The 19,651-nt window shown below is 48.0% G+C and overlaps 1 pseudogene; it reads right to left on the bottom strand.

The window, feature by feature from the left end:
• LOC109908451 (syndetin-like) overlaps nt 1–19,651 on the bottom strand; it is a 349,878-nt pseudogene that overhangs the window by 187,733 nt on the left and 142,494 nt on the right.

The raw sequence follows: 19,651 nt of genomic DNA, 5'->3' as shown, positions 1-19,651 counted from the left end.
CACAGAGCTAACGGTCAGGAGGAATTCAAAGTCCCCTGCTGTACCATAAACTCATCTGGTGTTACCGTGGTGATGAGTGAAGTGCAGACCTATCTGGCACATTGAAATATTAATTACTGAGAGCCTGGATAACACTATTGTGCCTAGACAGCTTGAGATGTGAACGTTGTTACGAGCTAGAGTGGGTGAATCATCATACCATGCTAGAATAAATCACCTCATTAACTCCATGCCAAGGACAATTTGGAAGACACAAACAACAGTGTCTGTTTAATCTGAGATACATGAATGACTGCTAGCTGAAAATCTACCTTCCATTCAGTTTAAGCACAAATAAATACAAACTGAGTTTAGAGAAACTAAATATGAGAGTCTATGAAACAGCATATAAAATGCAAGACACAAGAAATGAGCTTCCAGGCCTGGAAATCTGGGATCATCGATGCAAATGAAAGCAGACCTTTATAAATGAGAGAACACAACAAACGGCCCCAGCATTGAGTTGTTTATTGATGCTGTTATACAAGAAGATAAACACCCTTTTTCTATCGCAGCTGGAAGGGAGGGAGATACTGGGTTATGTGTTTGGAGAAAGTATCAGTTTCACTCAATAATGATGCAAGCACAAAACACAGGACAGAGAGAGAGAGAGACTGTGAGAGATAGAGAGAGAGACTGTGAGATATAGAGAGAGAGACTGTGAGAGATAGAGACTGTGAGAGATGGAGATAGAGACTGTGAGAGATAGAGAGAGAGACTGTGAGAGAAAGAGATAGAGACTGTGAGAGATAGAGAGAGAGACTGTGAGAGTGAGAGGGGAATAAAAACCAGACTTGAGCGTCCAGGCCTGGAAATCTGGGAACATCAATGTAAATGAAAGCAGACCTCCTTTATATAAATGAGAGAACACAACAAACGGCCCCAGCGTTGAATTGTTTATTGATGCTGTTACACAAGAAGATAAACACCTTTTTGTATCGCAGCTGGTGAGCATAGCTTGGCTATTGAGAGAGGCCGCCATAGGCAGACCTGTATCGCAGCTGGTGAGCATAGCTTTGCTATTGAGAGAGGCCGCCATAGGCAGACCTGTATCGCAGCTGGTGAGCATAGCTTGGCTATTGAGAGAGGCCGCCAGAGAGGCCGCCATAGGCAGACCTGTATCGCAGCTGGTGAGCATAGCTTTGCTATTGAGAGAGGCCGCTATAGGCAGACCTGTATCGCAGCTGGTGAGCATAGCTTTGCTATTGAAAGAGGCCGCCATAGGCAGACCTGGCTCTTGAGAATACAGACTATGTGCACACTACCCCCATAATGAGGTGGAAACCAAGCTGCACTTCCTAACCTCCTGCCAAATATATGACCATATTAGAGACACATATTTCCCTCAGATTACACAGACCCACAATGAATTTGAAAACAAATCTAATTTTGATAAACTCCCATATCTATTGGGTGAAATATTGAAGTGTGCCACCACAGCAGCAAGATGTGTGACCTGTTGCCACAAGAAAAGGGCAACCAGTGAAGAACAAACACCATTGTAAATACAACCCATATTTATTTCCCCTTTTTACTTGAACTATTTGCACATTGTTACAACACTGTACATAGCTTAATATAACATGTGAAATGTTTCTATTATTTTGAAACATCTATGGGGCGGCAGGGTAGCCTAGTGGTTAGAGCGTTGGACTTGTAACTGGAAGTTTGCGAGTTCCAAACCCACAAGGTACAAATCTGTCGTTCTGCCCCTGAACAGGCAGTTAACCCACTGTTCCTAGGCTGTCATTGAAAATAAGAATGTGTTCTTAACTGACTTGCATGGTTAAAATAAATAAAATAAAAAAATATGTTTTACATGCTTTGGCAACCATGCCAATAAAGCACTTTGAATTGGACTGTGAGAGAGACAGAGAGAGAGAGGAAAGAGACAGAGACAGAGAGAGAGAGGAGAGAGAGAGAGAGAGACAGAGGAGAGAGAGAGAGAAAGACAGAGGAGAGAGAGAGAGAGAAAGAAAGACAGAGGAGAGAGAAAGACAGAGGAGAAAGAGACAGAGACAGAGGAGAAAGAGAGAGAGACAGAGAGCTGATTATGTTGTGTTGCCTCATTTGAAAGCTGATCTGAATGCTGAAAGGCCATGGAAGGTTCACCTCCACTAAGGGTTTCACAGTCCGTCACATGAACAATGGACCGTTTAATTTGTTACACAATCGAGATACTGATTGTAATCAGTGAGTGAACCTTGGGATGATAGAATGTTGATGTAATCAAGAAGATATTATCTTTATATGGCCTGGCTGGTCAAGAGATAATGCAGGTATAGGTTTAAATCCAGCCTACTGCCCTTTCACACAACCCCTCTCCAACTGTCATCCTCTCTCTCTCTTTCCCCACTGACATCCTCTCTCTCTCTTTCCCCACTGACATCCTCTCTCTCTTTCCCCACTGACATCCTCTCTCTCTTTCCCCACTGACATCCTCTCTCTCTCTTTCTCCACTGTCATCCTCTCTCTCTCTTTCCCCACTGACATCCTCTCTCTCTCTTTCCACACTGTCATCCTCTCTCTCTCTTTCCCCACTGTCATCCTCTCTCTCTTTCCCCACTGTCATCCTCTCTCTCTCTGTCTCCACTGTCATCCTCTCTCTCTCTTTCCCCACTGTCATCCTCTCTCTCTCTTTCCCCACTGACATCCTCTCTCTCTCTGTCTCCAACTGTCATCCTCTCTCTCTCTTTCCCCACTGTCATCCTCTCTCTCTCTTTCCCCACTGACATCCTCTCTCTCTTTCCCCACTGACATCCTCTCTCTCTGTCTCCACTGTCATCCTCTCTCTCTCTTTCCCCACTGTCATCCTCTCTCTCTCTCTTTCCCCACTGTCATCCTCTCTCCCTCTTTCCCCACTGTCATCCTCTCTCTATCTTTCCCCACTGACATCCTCTCTCTCTCTGTCTCCAACTGTCATCCTCTCTCTCTCTTTCCCCACTGACATCCTCTCTCTCTCTTTCCCCACTGACATCCTCTCTCTCTGTCTCCACTGTCATCCTCTCTCTCTCTGTCTCCACTGACATCCTCTCTCTCTCTTTCCCCACTGACATCCTCTCTCTCTCTTTCCCCACTGACATCCTCTCTCTCTCTATCTCCACTGGCGTCCTCTCTCTATCTCCACTGTCATCCTCTCTCTATCTTTCCCCACTGACATCCTCTCTCTCTCTTTCCCCACTGACAACCTCTCTCTCTTTGCCCACTGTCATCCTCTCTCTCTCTTTCCCCACTGACATCCTCTCTCTCGCTCTTTCCCCACTGTCATCCTCTCTCTCTCTTTCCCCACTGTCATCCTCTCTCTCTCTTTCCCCACTGTCATCCTCTCTCTCTCTGTCTCCACTGTCATCCTCTCTCTCTCTGTCTCCACTGTCATCCTCTCTCTCTTTCCCCACTGTCATCCTCTCTCTCTGTCTCCACTGTCACCCTCTCTCTCTCTCTTTCCCCACTGTCATCTTCTCTCTCTCTTTCCCCACTGACATCCTCTCTCTCTGTCTCCACTGTCATCCTCTCTCTCTCTGTCTCCACTGACATCCTCTCTCTCTCTTTCCCCACTGACATCCTCTCTCTCTCTTTCCCCACTGTCATCCTCTCTCTCTCTGTCTCCACTGTCATCCTCTCTCTCTCTGTCTCCACTGTCATCCTCTCTCTCTCTTTCCCCACTGTCATCCTCTCTCTCTCTTTCCCCACTGACATCCTCTCTCTCTGTCTCCACTGTCATCCTCTCTCTCTCTGTCTCCACTGACATCCTCTCTCTCTCTTTCCCCACTGACATCCTCTCTCTCTCTTTCCCCACTGACATCCTCTCTCTCTCTATCTCCACTGTCATCCTCTCTCTATCTTTCCCCACTGACATCCTCTCTCTCTCTTTCCCCACTGACAACCTCTCTCTCTGTCTCCACTGTCATCCTCTCTCTCTTTCCCCACTGTCATCCTCTCTCTCTGTCTCCACTGTCACCCTCTCTCTCTCTTTCCCCACTGTCATCCTCTCTCTCTCTTTCCCCACTGACATCCTCTCTCTCTGTCTCCACTGTCATCCTCTCTCTCTCTGTCTCCACTGACATCCTCTCTCTCTCTTTCCCCACTGACATCCTCTCTCTCTCTTTCCCCACTGTCATCCTCTCTCTCTCTGTCTCCACTGTCATCCTCTCTCTCTCTCTTTACCCACTGTGATCCTCTCTCTATATATTTCCCCACTATCTGTTCAATAAAAAAGATTCTTATCAAACCCCATTATCATAACATAAGATACCCTTTCAACTCTGAAGGTACACTACATTACCAACTGTTACGGTTTTCCTCCGTCGAAGGAGAGTCGGACCTAAATGCAGCGTGGTTAATAATATACATCTTTAATAAAGATGAAACACGAACAATTCAAAAACAATAAACGGAACATGAAAACCTATACAGCCCATCTGGTGACAATAAACACAGATACAGGAACAATCACCCACGAAACACTCAAAGAATATGGCTGCCTAAATATGGTTCCCAATCAGAGACAACGAAAATCACCTGCCTCTGATTAAGAACCGCCTCAGGCAACCATAGACTTTCCTAGACAACCCTACTCAGCCACAATCCCAATACCTACTAAAACCCCAATACAAAAACACACCACAAAATAAATCCATGTCACACCCTGGCCTGACCAAATACATTTAAAAAACACAAAATACTAAGACCAAGGCGTGACAGAACCCCCCCCCCCCCCCCAAGGTGCGGACTCCTGGCCGCACACCTAAACCCATAGGGGAGGGTCTGGGTGGGCGTCTGTCCACGGTGGCGGCTCCGGCTCGGGACGTGGACCCCACTACAACCAAGTCTTAGTCCCCCTGTAACGCGTCCTCTCAGGCAACCATAGACTTTCCTAGACAACCCTACTCAGCCACAATCCCAATACCTACTAAAACCCCAATACAAAAACACACCACAAAATAAACCCATGTCACACCCTGGCCTGACCAAATAAAGAAAGAAAACACAAAATACTAAGACCAAGGCGTGACAGAACCCCCCCCCCCCCCCCCCCCCCCCCCCCAAGGTGCGGACTCCCGGCCGCACACCTAAACCCATAGGGGAGGGTCCGGGTGGGCGTCTGTCCACGGTGGCGGCTCCGGCTCGGGACGTGGACCCCACTCCAACCAAGTCTTAGTCCCCCTGTAATGCGTCCTTTGATTGGCGACCCTCGCCGCTGACCTTGGCCTAATAACCCTCACCAAGGACCCCACTGGACTGAGGGGCAGCTCGGGACTGAGGGGAAGCTCGGGACTGAGGGGAATCTCGGGACTGAGGGGAAGCTCGGGGCTGAGGGGAAGCTCGGGACTGAGGGGTAGCTCGGGACTGAGGGGTAGCTCAGCACTGAGGGGAAGCTCAGCACTGAGGGGAAGCCCAGTACTGAGAGGAAGCTCAGGCAGGTAGTAGGCTCTGGCAGATCCTGGCTAGCTGGTGGTTCTGGCAGATCCTGGCTGACTGGTGGATCCTGGCTGACTGGCGGATCTGGAAGATCCTGGCTGACTGGCGGATCTGGAAGATCCTGGCTGACTGGCGGATCTGGAAGATCATGGCTGACTGGCGGATCCTGGCTGATCCATGCAGACTGGCTGCTCCATGCAGACTGACAGCTCTGGCTGCTCCATGCAGACTGGCAGCTCTGGCTGCTCCATGCAGACTGGCAGCTCTGGCTGCTCCATGCAGACTGGCAGCTCTGGCTGCTCCATGCAGACTGACAGCTCTGGCTGCTCCATGCAGACTGGCAGCTCTGGCTGCTCCATGCAGACTGGCAGCTCTGGCTGCTCCATGCAGACTGGCAGCTCTGGCTGCTCCATGCAGACTGGCAGCTCTGGCTCCTCCATGCAGACTGACAGCTCTGGCTGCGCTGAACAGGCAGGAGACTCCGGCAGCGCTGGAGAGGAGAAAGGCTCTGGCAGCGCTAAACAGGTGGGAGACTCCGGCAGCGCTGGAGAGGAGGAAGGCTCTGATAGCGCTAGACAGGCGGGAGACTCCGGCAGCGCTGGAGAGGAGGAAGGCTCTGGCAGCGCTAAACAGGCGGGAGACTCCGACAGCGCTAAACAGGCGGGAGACTCCGACAGCGCTGGAGAGGAGAAAGGCTCTGGCAGTGCTGAACAGGCGAGGCGCACTGAAGGCCTGGTGCGTGGTGCTGGCACTGGTGGTACTGGGCCGAGGACACGCACAGGAAGCCTGGTGCGGGGAGCTGCCACCGGAGGACTGGTTTGTGAAGGTGGCACAGGAAGGACCGGACCGTGAAGGTGTACTGGAGAGCCAGAGAGCAGGACTGGCACAGGACGTGCAAGGCTAGTTAGGTACACAGGAGGCCTAGTGCGTGAGGCTGGCACAATCTTCACCAGCCGACTAACACGCACCTCAGGACGAGTATGGAGCGCTGACCCAGGTGCCATCAAATCCCCGACAAGCTCCGTCGGGCGAATATCGTACCTAAAGCACCAACCTAGCAACTCCCTCATAAATCTCTCCTCCACTTTCCCCATTAACTCCTTCGCAGTCTCTGCTTCACTCACCTCCAACACCGGCTCTGGTTCTGCTCTCCTCCTTGGTTCCTCACGATAAACAGGGGGAGTTGGCTCAGGTCTGAACCCTGACTCTGCCACACTCTCCCTGAGCCCTCCCCCAATACATTTTTGGGGCTGACTCTCGGGCTTCCATCCGCGTCGCCGTGCTGCCTCTTCATACCAGCGCCTCTTCCGCTTTCTCCGCCTCCAGTTCTTCTTTGGGGCGTCGATATTCTCCAGGCTGTGCCCAGGGTCCTTTTCCGTCCAATATCTCCTCCCAAGTCCAGAAGTCATGTGATCGCTGCTCCTCACCATGAATAGGGGGAGTTGGCTCAGGTCTGAACCCTGACTCGGCCACTCTCTCCCTGAGCCCCCCCCCAATAGATTTTTGGGGCTGACTATCGGGCTTCCTTCTGCGCCGCCGTGCTTGTCTCTTCGACTCCATTCTTCTATAGCCCTCTTCGCACTGCTCCAGCGAATCCCAGGCGGGCTCCGGCACTCTCTCTGGGTCGACCGCCCACCTGTCTATTTCCTCCCAAGTCGTATACTCCAAACTTCGTAGCTCCTGCTGCCGCTGCCTGTCACCACGCCGCTTGGTCCTGTAGTGGTGGGTGATTCTGTTACGGTTTTCCTCCGTCGAAGGAGAGTCGGACCAAAATGCAGCGTGGTTAATAATATACATCTTTAATAAAGATGAAACACGAACAATACAAAAACAATAAACGGAACATGAAAACCTATACAGCCCATCTGGTGACAATAAACACAGATACAGGAACAATCACCCACGAAACACTCAAAGAATATGGCTGCCTAAATATGGTTCCCAATCAGAGACAACGAAAATCACCTGCCTCTGATTAAGAACCGCCTCAGGCAACCATAGACTTTCCTAGACAACCCTACTCAGCCACAATCCCAATACCTACTAAAACCCCAATACAAAAACACACCACAAAATAAACCCATGTCACACCCTGGCCTGACCAAATAAATAAAGAAAACACAAAATACTAAGACCAAGGCGTGACACCAACAGTATGTGGACACCCCTTCAAATGAGTGGATTCGGCTATTTCAGCCAAACCTGTTGATGACAGGTGTATAAAATCGAGCACACCGCCATGCAATCTCCATAGACAAACATTGACAGTAGAATGGCCATACTGAAGAGCTCATTGGCTTTCAACGTGGCACCATCATAGGGTGGCACCATCATAGGGTGCCACATTTCCAACAAGTCAGTTTGTCACATTTCTGTCCTGCTAGAGCTGCCCCGGTCAACTGTAAGTGCTGTTATTGTGAAGTGGAAACGTCTAGGAGCAACAACGGCTCAGCCGCGAAGTGGTAGGCCACACAAGTTCACAGAACGGGACCGCAGAGTGCTAAAGTGCATAGAGCGTAAAATCATCTGTCCTCAGTTGCAACACTCACTACCAAGTTCCAAACTGCCTCTGGAAACAACGTCAGCACAATAACTGTTTGTCGGGAGCTTCATGAAATGGTCACCATGCACAATGCCAAGCGTCGGCTGGAGTGGTGTAAAGCTCGCCGCCATTGGACTCTGGAGCAGTGGACGCTTCATCATCTGGCAGTCCGACGGACAAATCTGGGTTTGGCGGATGACAGGAGAACTCTACCTGCCTCAATGCATAGTGCCAACTCTAAAGTTTGGTGGAGGAGGAATAATAATCTGGGGCTGTTTTTCATGCTTCGGGCTAGGCCCCTTAGTTCCAGTGAAGGGAAATGTTAATGCTACACCATACAATGACATTCTAGATGATTCTGTGCTTCCAACTTTGTGGCAACAGTTTGGGGAAGGCCCTTTCCAGTTTCAGCATGACAATCCCCCCAGGCACAAAGTTTATTTTTTTTTATTTTATTTTACCTTTATTTAACTAGGCAAGTCAGTTAAGAACAAATTCTTATTTTCAATGACGGCCTAGGAACAGTGGGTTAACTGCCTGTTCAGGGGCAGAACGACAGATTTGTACCTTGTCAGCTCGGGGGTTTGAACTTGCAACCTTCCGGTTACTAGTCCAACGCTCTAACCACTAGGCTACGCTGCCTAGTGAGATCCATACAGAATTGGTTTGCCAAGATCAGCGTGGAAGAACTTGACTGGCTGCACAGAGCCTTGACCTCAACCCTATCAAACACCTTTGGGATGAATTGGAACGTCGACTACGAGCCAGGCCTAAGCCTGTAATCTGTACATCTTCATCTATTACCGTAGTGCAGGTGAATAGTGCAGGTGAATAGGGTGCCATTTGGGACACAGCCAGGGAGTCCAGGAGAGGGGGGGAAAACAGACAGACAGAAAGAGTGAGCGAGAAAGAAAGATGGCTGAAGTAGGGAAGGGGACCAATAATGATTCACAATATGATTTGACCTTTCTGTGTACCCCTTGAATTTTAATTTCAACGACTCATTGCAAAGTTCAGGACAGTAGAGAGTGCAATTTACATACTATCCTGTATATATTTTATGATGTACCCTTCAGGGGAAGGTCTCGAGGGAGTGAGTGGTAGACAAGAGAGTGTCCCTAAATCCCCAAGCAACCTTTCTCTCTTCTGAAGTTTCTAAGTCTCGAGACTTATTCCAAGACGATTTGTTGCGTATTGCTGCCTTTCCCAGGTCGGTGTAGGTACTACACATTTATCTCATTCCCCCACACATCCATATTGACGCTCAGAAGATTAAATCACAAAAACATTTCTCACAAAGCAGCTTTCCTCCATTCTCCCCTGTTCTTAAAGAAACACGGAGAGAACTTTTCTGTTTGGTTTCCAGTGGAACTGGTGCCAAAGTAATAACAAAGATTTGATCTTCCTTAAAACCAGTTGCCAGTCACTGAGTGTGGAGCCGTGGAGAAAAGAGCCCCCTATCTAGTCTCATGTGTCATCAAAGGAACAGCCTGTCCACAATCTGTCTTTGTTAGGTTCGAGCTTCACAGTGATAAACATATGTGAGGCTAGCTAGCGCATAGCTCTACCTGTTTGGAGGCCAATCCATCGCGCAGCCCAATGCTAACATGACACGCTTCATCAATCCAAAGTAGGGGAGGACGAGTCGGGCAGTCTCAGAAGTCGGCCAGGCGACGCTGCAGACAGACTGAAGTTGGAGGCTCAGCGGCCTGTTACAGCTCAATGGCCTGTTACAGCGCAATGGCCTGTACAGCTCAATGGCTCAGCGGCCTGTTACAGCTCAATGCCTGTTACAGCTCGATGGCTCAGCGGCCTGTTACAGCTCAATGGCTCAGCGGCCTGTTACAGCTCAATGGCTCAGCGGCCTGTTACAGCTCAATGGCCTGTTACAGCTCAATGGCTCAGCGGCCTGTTACAGCTCAATGCCTGTTACAGCTCAATGGCTCAGCGGCCTGTTACAGCTCAATGGCCTGTTACAGCTCAATGGCTCAGCGGCCTGTTACAGCTCAATGGCCTGTTACAGCTCAATGGCTCAGCGGCCTGTTACAGCTCAATGGCCTGTTACAGCTCAATGGCACAGCGGCCTGTTACAGCTCAATGGCCTGTTACAGCTCAATGGCTCAGCGGCCTGTTACAGCTCAATGGCCTGTTACAGCTCAATGGCACAGCGGCCTGTTACAGCTCAATGCCTGTTACAGCTCAATGGCTCAGCAGCCTGTTACAGCTCAATGGCTCAGCGGCCTGTTACAGCTCAATGGCTCAGCGGCCTGTTACAGCTCAATGGCTCAGCGGCCTGTTACAGCTCAATGCCTCAGCGGCCTGTTACAGCTCAATGCCTCAGCGGCCTGTTACAGCTCAATGGCTCAGCGGCCTGTTACAGCTCAATGGCCTGTTACAGCTCAATGGCTCAGCGGCCTGTTACAGCTCAATGGCTCAGCAGCCTGTTACAGCTCAATGGCTCAGCGGCCTGTTACAGCTCAATGGCTCAGCGGCCTGTTACAGCTCAATGGCCTGTTACAGCTCAATGGCTCAGCGGCCTGTTACAGCTCAATGGCTCAGCGGCCTGTTACAGCTCAATGGCTCAGCGGCCTGTTACAGCTCAATGGCTCAGCGGCCTGTTACAGCTCAATGGCTCAGCGGCCTGTTACAGCTCAATGCCTCAGCGGCCTGTTACAGCTCAATGCCTCAGCGGCCTGTTACAGCTCAATGCCTCAGCGGCCTGTTACAGCTCAATGCCTCAGCGGCCTGTTACAGCTCAATGCCTCAGCGGCCTGTTACAGATCAATGCCTCGTTACTCAATCCCCTTCTAGCTTCCCCCTTAGCTAATAATACAGCTTCTCTCCCTCCCTATACAGAATCCCCAAACATTTAGATCTCACAGGTACCAATAATTAACAGAATGAATCCCTCTCCCTAACCCACCCGGCGAGGAGGGAGAGTGAAAGTAATTTCTACTTAAATCTAGAAGCTCTGCTTCACTACTTGGTGAGGCAAACTTAAACTATGCACTGTGCTCCATGTAGACTTGAGGACAGTTTAAGACTTGAGGGTAGTTTAAGAATATTGAACTAGAAGCATAACTAGTTTTCTGCCACGGAAGGGACTGATATTGAGATCTTCCCATCCTCAGAAACACCTTTAATAAATCCAGGCTCTAAAGCACAGAGTCAAGAAGATGCCCTAGTCCTTCAACCTGTCTTGATTAAAGCCTCCAACCCACGTTTCTGGTGCTTCTCCCCATAGGAGTCCCAGATCTCATACAAACCACAGCTGCTCCGCCATCTAGTGGTTAAGGTAGAAACAACAACACAGGGGGGAGTGACAGCGTTTGATTCCCCCACTCAGCTGTGTCAGCAAGGTAATAAAAGGCTCAGGAAGAGAAGACAACTCACTCTGTGGAATTGTGATGCATGGCCCTGCTGATTGCAGGCGCTTTATATGAGCATGCAAATGTGATTTGGGTGTCTGGACCCAACCAAAGCTCTGGGCAGAGAGAGAGAGAGAGCGAGAGAGAGCGAGAGAGAGAGAGCGAGCGACAGAGTGCATTTGGTCAAATAAGACCACCACTACTCAGCAGCTGCTTTTCAAAAGAGACCATTTCTCGTCCACTTAAATACGATCATTTATCTCATAAAAAAGGTCTATGATTGAGAACGCCGGACTGAGAAAATGAACGTGTCTCATTCTCTCCATCCCTCTCTCCCTCAGAGAGGAGGGACATTTTCTGCTTGGTTAGAGTATCATATGAGCGCTCAGGGAGTCGTGTGTCTGAGTGTTTATCAAGTCAACGGAGTAGCAGGGATTTCTACTGGTGTGACCTAAATCCTTGATTTTAGCTCTTTAATAAACAACACAATATATGGTAATTCCCTTAGTGGGCATCTAGCCAAGCTTATAAGATCTTCTCCAAGTCTGTCCAAAGCTGTACTCCACCACAGATTGACGCTATGTTTGTTTACTGCACCAGACTGATAGCTTATTAAAGATACAGTATTAAATCGTCACCGAGATATTACATAATAGTGGCTGATGTTTTTCCTTGGTCACCTGAACTTCAAACAGGGAAATCCTTTCTTTGTGGCAATGGGACCTGACCAGGAAAAACTCTGGTCCCAATCATAGCCTGATACCAGGACCCAAAGTTTTACCAGGCCAGGTAGTCACAATGGTGCTTAAAAAAACCTGGCCCTGCACATAACATAAGAAGAAGAACTAAGAAGACACTAATCCTAGGTAAGTCCTTGGTTGGCCGTGCTAAGAAGGCACAAATCCTAGGTAAGGTCTTGGTTGGCCGTGCTAAGAAGACACAAATCCTAGGTAAGGTCTTGGTTGGCCGTGCTAAGAAGACACAAATCCTAGGTAAGGTCTTGGTTGGCCGTGCTAAGAAGACACAAATCCTAGGTAAGGCCTTGGTTGGCCGTGCTAAGAAGACACAAATCCTAGGTAAGGCCTTGGTTGGCCGTGCTAAGAAGACACAAATCCTAGGTAAGGCCTTGGTTGGCCGTGCTAAGAAGACACAAATCCTAGGTAAGGCCTTGGTTGGCCGTGCTAAGAAGACACAAATCCTAGGTAAGGCCTTGGTTGGCCGTGCTAAGAAGACACAAATCCTAGGTAAGGTCTTGGTTGGCCGTACTAAGAGGACACAAATCCTAGGTAAGGCCTTGGTTGGCCGTGCTAAGAAGACACAAATCCTAGGTAAGGCCTTGGTTGGCCGTGCTAAGAAGACACAAATCCTAGGTAAGGCCTTGGTTGGCCGTGCTAAGAAGACACAAATCCTAGGTAAGGCCTTGGTTGGCCGTGCTAAGAAGACACAAATCCTAGGTAAGGTCTTGGTTGGCCGTACTAAGAGGACACAAATCCTAGGTAAGGCCTTGGTTGGCCGTGCTAAGAAGACACAAAACCTAGGTAAGGTCTTGGTTGGCCGTGCTAAGAAGACAAATCCTAGGTAAGGTCTTGGTTGGCCTTGCCAACCAAGATGATAGGAGGAGGTAGCTAGCTAGCATCCTTACCGTGCAGAGGTCCCTGTACTGCATCTTCTGGAACTTGTGTCGGTGTTGCCTACACAGAGCTCCACGTATCCCAGAACCACCTGGAACACAGTGTTGTGGATGGCCTGGCTGAAGTGCATGTGGACTTGGTCCATGGCCGTCTATGGAGAGAGGCAAAGGGAAACAGATTATTACGAGGGATGGATAGTGTTGTGACATGGCATGAACACCAGCACAGTCAAAGGGTTCCATCTGAGATGTAGCCCAAACTACATTCATTAAATGTTTGCTCCTCGGCCCTTTATCAAAAAACTAAACCAACCCCAGAGACAAATCTGGCCCTTATTTTCCTTGAAATAAAGACCTTTATTTTTCCTCTGTGATTGGTTTCTCACCCAGTGTCTGATCATTAATCAACGTCAACACAATAGCACAGAGAGGAATGTTATGCATCTGTAGATTGGCCAATCAGCAGGTTAACAGCGTCTTTACCGCTGAACCTGGAGGCAGTTCTAAGTGATTAAGAACTGCACAGGATGTTCCCCAAATCACCCCCTATTCACTACATAGCACACTCCACCAGAGCCCTATACTCTGTTCAAAAGAAGTGCACTATATAGTGAATAGTGTGCATTTGGGAAGCAAACATGGAAACACAACCACTCGCTAACAAGTACTTCTGAATGTACCAGGTGAGTCCATTAGACAAATGGAATAATGCAAGTAAATAAATGCAAACAAAAATACTCGTAAAGACAAGGTGTAAACAGTATTGCTCAGCAGTGTCCCAAATGGCACCCTATTCCCTATATAGTGCACTACTTTTGACGAGAGCACATTTGCACTATATAGGGAATAGGGTGTCATTTGGGACGCGTGCCTAGACTCATTAAGCTAATGGTGGCACACAAGGCTGAGCCACACAGAGAGGAGCAGAGAGCTGCTTGTTCACCCGAAGGAAAATTTATTTATATCAAACTGAACACGGCCTCGCTATGATGAGACCCTTTCAGCTTTGAAGCCCTAAAGTCACCAATGTTCTGTGTGCATAGATAAGGGAGCGGGACACAAAATACAAAAGTGTGTGTGATGTGTGTGTGTGTGTGTGTGTGTGGGCATGCATGCGTACGTGCAATTACCCACACAAAGAGTTAAAGGGCCTTGAGCCAGGCCAACAATAGGTCCTTGAGTTTCAGAGCCGGCACTATTCTCACTACTCAGTATCACTGCCCTGCCTTTGAATAAGGTGTTTATCATTATGGAGAGCACAACCATTGTGATTGTGGATAGCCTACTCTAAAAAGCTGATGATCTGCAGATGACTCAGTCTCTGAAGCTAAGGGCCACTCTCGCCTCATGGCTGAGGGCTGTCAATCATACAGAGACACTGATCATCACGTCATCATGTTTTTGTTTTCCACATGAGTAGCTCCGTAAATGGGAGAAATACACATGGCATGGGAATTGGTAGACAATCTCTATATGGCTTCTCTAACTAACCTCTTTCATTCATCACCATCATTATACAGTGTATTGTTTTGATCAGTTGGTAAATAGACATTTGATTGGCCAACAGGAATTCTTTCCCAGTGTTGCTATCTGTCTCCCGGGAAGGCAGGTCGCTCCAGAGAGCACTGTGGGGTGGTCTTCACTTCATCCTTCACACAGTTACTGAGTCAGACTGACACACAGAAAATAATCCCGCAGCAACAAGACATGTCAAATCATTATGTGGATAATATTTCATTTTTGTAGAGGTTGATACATTTTTTGTTACGGCAAATCAAAATGACAAATGTTAGAATACTTAAAACCTTGAATAGAAATGTTAAGTCCAGACACTGACAGTCCCCTGAACAAAGCATTTAGTCCAGACACTGACAGTCCCCTGAACAAAGCATTTAGTCCAGACACTGACAGTCCCCCGAATAAAGCATTTAGCCCAGACACTGACAGTCCCCTGAACAAAGCAATTAGTCCAGACACTGACAGTCCCCTGAACAAAGCATTTAGTCCAGACACTGACAGTCCCCTGAACAAAGCATTTAGTCCAGACACTGACAGTCCCCTGAGTAAAGCAATTAGTCCAGACACTGACAGTCCCCTGTGTAAAGCATTTAGTCCAGACACTGACAGTCCCCTGTGTAAAGCATTTAGTCCAGACACTGACAGTCCCCTGTGTAAAGCATTTAGTCCAGACACTGACAGTCCCCTGAACAAAGCATTTAGTCCAGACACTGACAGTCCCCTGAACAAAGCATTTAGTCCAGACACTGACAGTCCCCTGAACAAAGCATTTAGTCCAGACATTGACAGTCCCCTGAGTAAAGCATTTAGCCCAGACACTGACAGTCCCCTGAACAAAGCAATTAGTCCAGACACTGACAGTCCCCTGAACAAAGCATTTAGTCCAGACACTGACAGTCCCCTGAACAAAGCATTTAGTCCAGACACTGACAGTCCCCTGAACAAAGCATTTAGTCCAGACACTGACAGTCCCCTGAGTAAAGCAATTAGTCCAGACACTGACAGTCCCCTGTGTAAAGCATTTAGTCCAGACACTGACAGTCCCCTGAACAAAGCATTTAGTCCAGACACTGACAGTCCCCTGAACAAAGCATTTAGTCCAGACACTGACAGTCCCCTGAACAAAGCATTTAGTCCAGACACTGACAGTCCCCTGAACAAAGCATTTAGTCCAGACACTGACAGTCCCCTGAACAAAGCATTTAGCCCAGACACTGACAGTCCCCTGTGTAAAGCATTTAGTCCAGACACTGACAGTCCCCTGAGTAAAGCAATTAGTCCAGACACTGACAGTCCCCTGTGTAAAGCATTTAGTCCAGACACTGACAGTCCCCTGAACAAAGCATTTAGTCCAGACACTGGCAGTCCCCTGAACAAAGCATTTAGTCCAGACACTGACAGTCCCCTGAACAAAGCATTTAGTCCAGACACTGACAGTCCCCTGAACAAAGCATTTAGTCCAGACACTGACAGTCCCCTGAACAAAGCATTTAGAACAAATATACCATCTTGCAGACAGTTGGGTGGGGAGCTTTACTAGTGATAATGGAAAAGCTTTACTAGGGATTACAGATCTGTGATTCCGTGTTGGTAGTGGGGGGAGAAGACAGTGTAAAAACTACAAGACACTTCCCTCAGCATGAGGAGAATAATATTAACCCAGGTATGACTCATCACTCCTGATCCACAGAGAGAGAGAGAGACAGAGACAGAGAGACAGAGACAGACAGAGATACAGAGAGACAGACAGAGACAGACAGAAAGATAGAGACAGACAGAGAGACAAAGAGAGAAATGAGAGAGGGGGAGAGAGGAGAGAGAGGGATAGAGGAAGGACAGGGATAGAGGAGAGAGGGATAGAGGAGAGAGGGATAGAGGAGAGAGAGGGATAGAGGAGAGAGGAGAGAAGGAGAGAGGAGAGAAGGAGAGAGGAGAGAGAGGGATAGAGGAGAGAGGGATAAAGGAGAGAGAGAGATAGAGGAGAGAGGGATAGAGGAGAGAATGAGAGAAGGAGAGGAGAAAAGGATAGAGGAGAGAAGGAGAGAAGGAGAGAGGAGAGAAGGAGAGAGGAGAGAAGGAGAGAGGGATAGAGGAGAGAAGGAGAGAGGAGAGAGAGGGATAGAGGTGAGAGGGATAGAGGAGAGAATGAGAGAAGGAGAGAGGAGAGAAGGATAGAGGAGAGAGGGATAGAGGAGAGAAGGAGAGGAGAGAGGAGAGAAGGATAGAGGAGAGAGGGATAGAGGAGAGAAGGAGAGAAGGAGAGAGGAGAGAAGGATAGAGGAGAGAGGGATAGAGGAGAGAAGGAGAGAAGGAGAGAGGAGAGAAGGATAGAGGAGAGAGGGATAGAGGAGAGAAGGATAGAGGAGAGAGGGATAGAGGAGAGAAGGATAGAGGAGAGAGGGATAGAGGAGAGAAGGAGAGAAGGAGAGAGGAGAGAGGGATAGAGGAGAGAAGGAGAGAAGGAGAGAGGAGAGAGGGATAGAGGAGAGAAGGATAGAGGAGAGAGGGATAGAGGAGAGAAGGAGAGAAGGAGAGAGGAGAGAAGGATAGAGGAGAGAAGGAGAGAAGGAGAGAGGAGAGAAGGATAGAGGAGAGAGGGATAGAGGAGAGAAGGAGAGAAGGAGAGAGGAGAGAAGGATAGAGGAGAGAGGGATAGAGGAGAGAAGGATAGAGGAGAGAGGGATAGAGGAGAGAAGGATAGAGGAGAGAGGGATAGAGGAGAGAGGGATAGAGGAGAGAAGGAGAGAGGAGAGAAGGATAGAGGAGAGAGGGATAGAGGAGAGAAGGATAGAGGAGAGAGGGATAGAGGAGAGAAGGATAGAGGAGAGAGGGATAGAGGAGAGAGGGATAGAGGAGAGAAGGATAGAGGAGAGAGGGATAGAGGAGAGAGGGATAGAGGAGAGAAGGAGAGAGGAGAGAGAAACAGGGAGTACAATACAGAGGAAAGGGGGGTGACTCAGAAATTAATCACCACACATCAACTGAGAGAGAAGGGAGACAGGCAGTGTTTTAAAGTACTTAAGTAAAAATACTTTAAAGTACTACTTAAGGAGTTTTTTGGGCTATCTGCACTTTTCTATTGATATTTTTGACTACTTTTACTTCACTACATTCCTAAAGAAAATAATATACTTTTTACTCCATACATTTTCCCTGACACCCAAAAGTACTCATTACATTTTGAATGCTTAGCAGGACAGGAAAATGGTCCAATTCACACACTTATCAAGAGAACATCCCTGGTCATCCCTAATGTCTCTGATCTGGTGGACTCACTAAACACAAATTGTTTGTTTGAAAATGATGTCTGAGTGTTGGAGTGTGCCCCTGATTATCCGTACATTTAAAAAAGAAGAAAAATGTTCCGACTGGTTTGCTTAATATAAGGAATTTTAAATTATTTATACTTTTACTTTGATACTTCAGTATATTTTCACAATTACATTTACTTTTGATATTTAAGTATATTTAAAACTAAATACTTTTAGAATTTTACTCAAGTGGTATTTTACTGAGTGATTTTCACTTTTACTTGAGTCATTCAGTTAAGGGATCTTTATTTTTACTGACAATTGCGTACTTTTCCACCACTGGACAGGTATAGAGATAGAGAGAGAGAGAGAGAGAGAGAGAGAGAGAGAGAGAGAGAGAGAGCTAGAGAGATATAGAGAGAGAGAGAGAGAGACATTGTGGGAAAAAAAGAGGCGTCGGGGAGGGAGAACAATATAGACAGAAGAGGGGGAGAGAAAGTGGGGACTGGAATACAAAATGATGAGGACAGAAGCCGTCAGAGCAGAGCAGATATCTGTTGACAGAGGATGGATCTCTCACCTGGCTCTTTCCCAAGACGGTGTACGCCAGCTGAACTCTGGTGTAGTGGGAGACGTCAAAGTGCTTGCAGGTTTTGGACAGGGCCACATCCAGCTGCTCCTGTTGGGTGGGTAGAGGAGGAGGGGAAGGGAGGGAGGGATGGAGGAGAGAGGGATTAGAAGTGTTAAGACCAGGGATTTGGACATGAATCAACTCCTAGGGCCAAGACAATTAGCAACAGCTGCCATAGCGGAGGGCTGAGGCCGCTGTCTTTAAGCCAGCGTCCCGAATTGTATACTATTCCCTATATAGTATACTACTTTTGACCAGACCCAAATACCTCTGGTCAAAAGTAGTGCACTATGTAAAGAATTGGCTGGCATTTGGGACGCAGGCTACATGTCAGTCACAGAGAGCCAGGGAGAACCAGGGGGAAGAGAGATACGCACTCAGCCTCCCCCAAGGTCAAAGGAGCCCCACCATTGATGTTAAACAGAGCTGCTGGCTGAGATAAATACAGGGAGACAGGTCGGGTCGAAGGATGAAGAAGACTACATTTTATTTACGGCAGAAAATGTAGCTAATGTACTTCTGTCTAACAATGGAAAGTAGAGAAAGTAAATTATAAAGTAATATCACACTACGGAAGTTTCATTTGAGAAACCAAAATACTGTACATTCTACAAATTGTATAAATTACAGTACAGTATGTTCAATGTACTTTGAGACTTTTTTCCAAATACCAAATACTTTCTAGTTATGAATATAAACTCAGCAAAAAAATAAACGTCCTCTTACTGTCAACTGCATTTATTTTCATCAAACTTAACATGTGTAAATATTTGTATGAACATAACAAGATTCAACAACTGAGACATAAACTGAACAAGTTCCACAGACATGTGACTAACAGAAATGATGTGTCCCTCCAAATCAATCCCGCTCCAGAGTTCAGCCCTCGGTGTAACGCTCATTCCTTCGACGATAAACGCTAATCCGACCATCACCCCTGGTGAGACAAAACTACGATTCGTCAGTGAAAAGCACTTTTCGCCAGTCCTGTCTGGTCCAGCGACGGTGGGTTTGTGCCCATAGGCGACACTGTTGCCAGTGATGTCTGGTGAGGACCTGCCTTACAAAAGGCCTACAAGCCCTCAGTCCAGCCTCTCTCAGCCTATTGCGGACAGTCTGAGCACTGATGGAGGGATTGTGCGTTCCTGGTGTAACTCGGGCAGTTGTTGCCATCCTGTGCCTGTCCCGCAGGTGTGATGTTCGGATGTACCGATCCAGTACAGGTGTTGTTACACGTGGTCTGCCACTGCGAGG

This window comes from Oncorhynchus kisutch, linkage group LG17 (assembly GCF_002021735.2).
Source record: "Oncorhynchus kisutch isolate 150728-3 linkage group LG17, Okis_V2, whole genome shotgun sequence".
Taxonomy (NCBI): Eukaryota; Metazoa; Chordata; class Actinopteri; order Salmoniformes; family Salmonidae; genus Oncorhynchus; species Oncorhynchus kisutch.
This window is presented reverse-complemented; position numbering and strand designations above follow the sequence as displayed.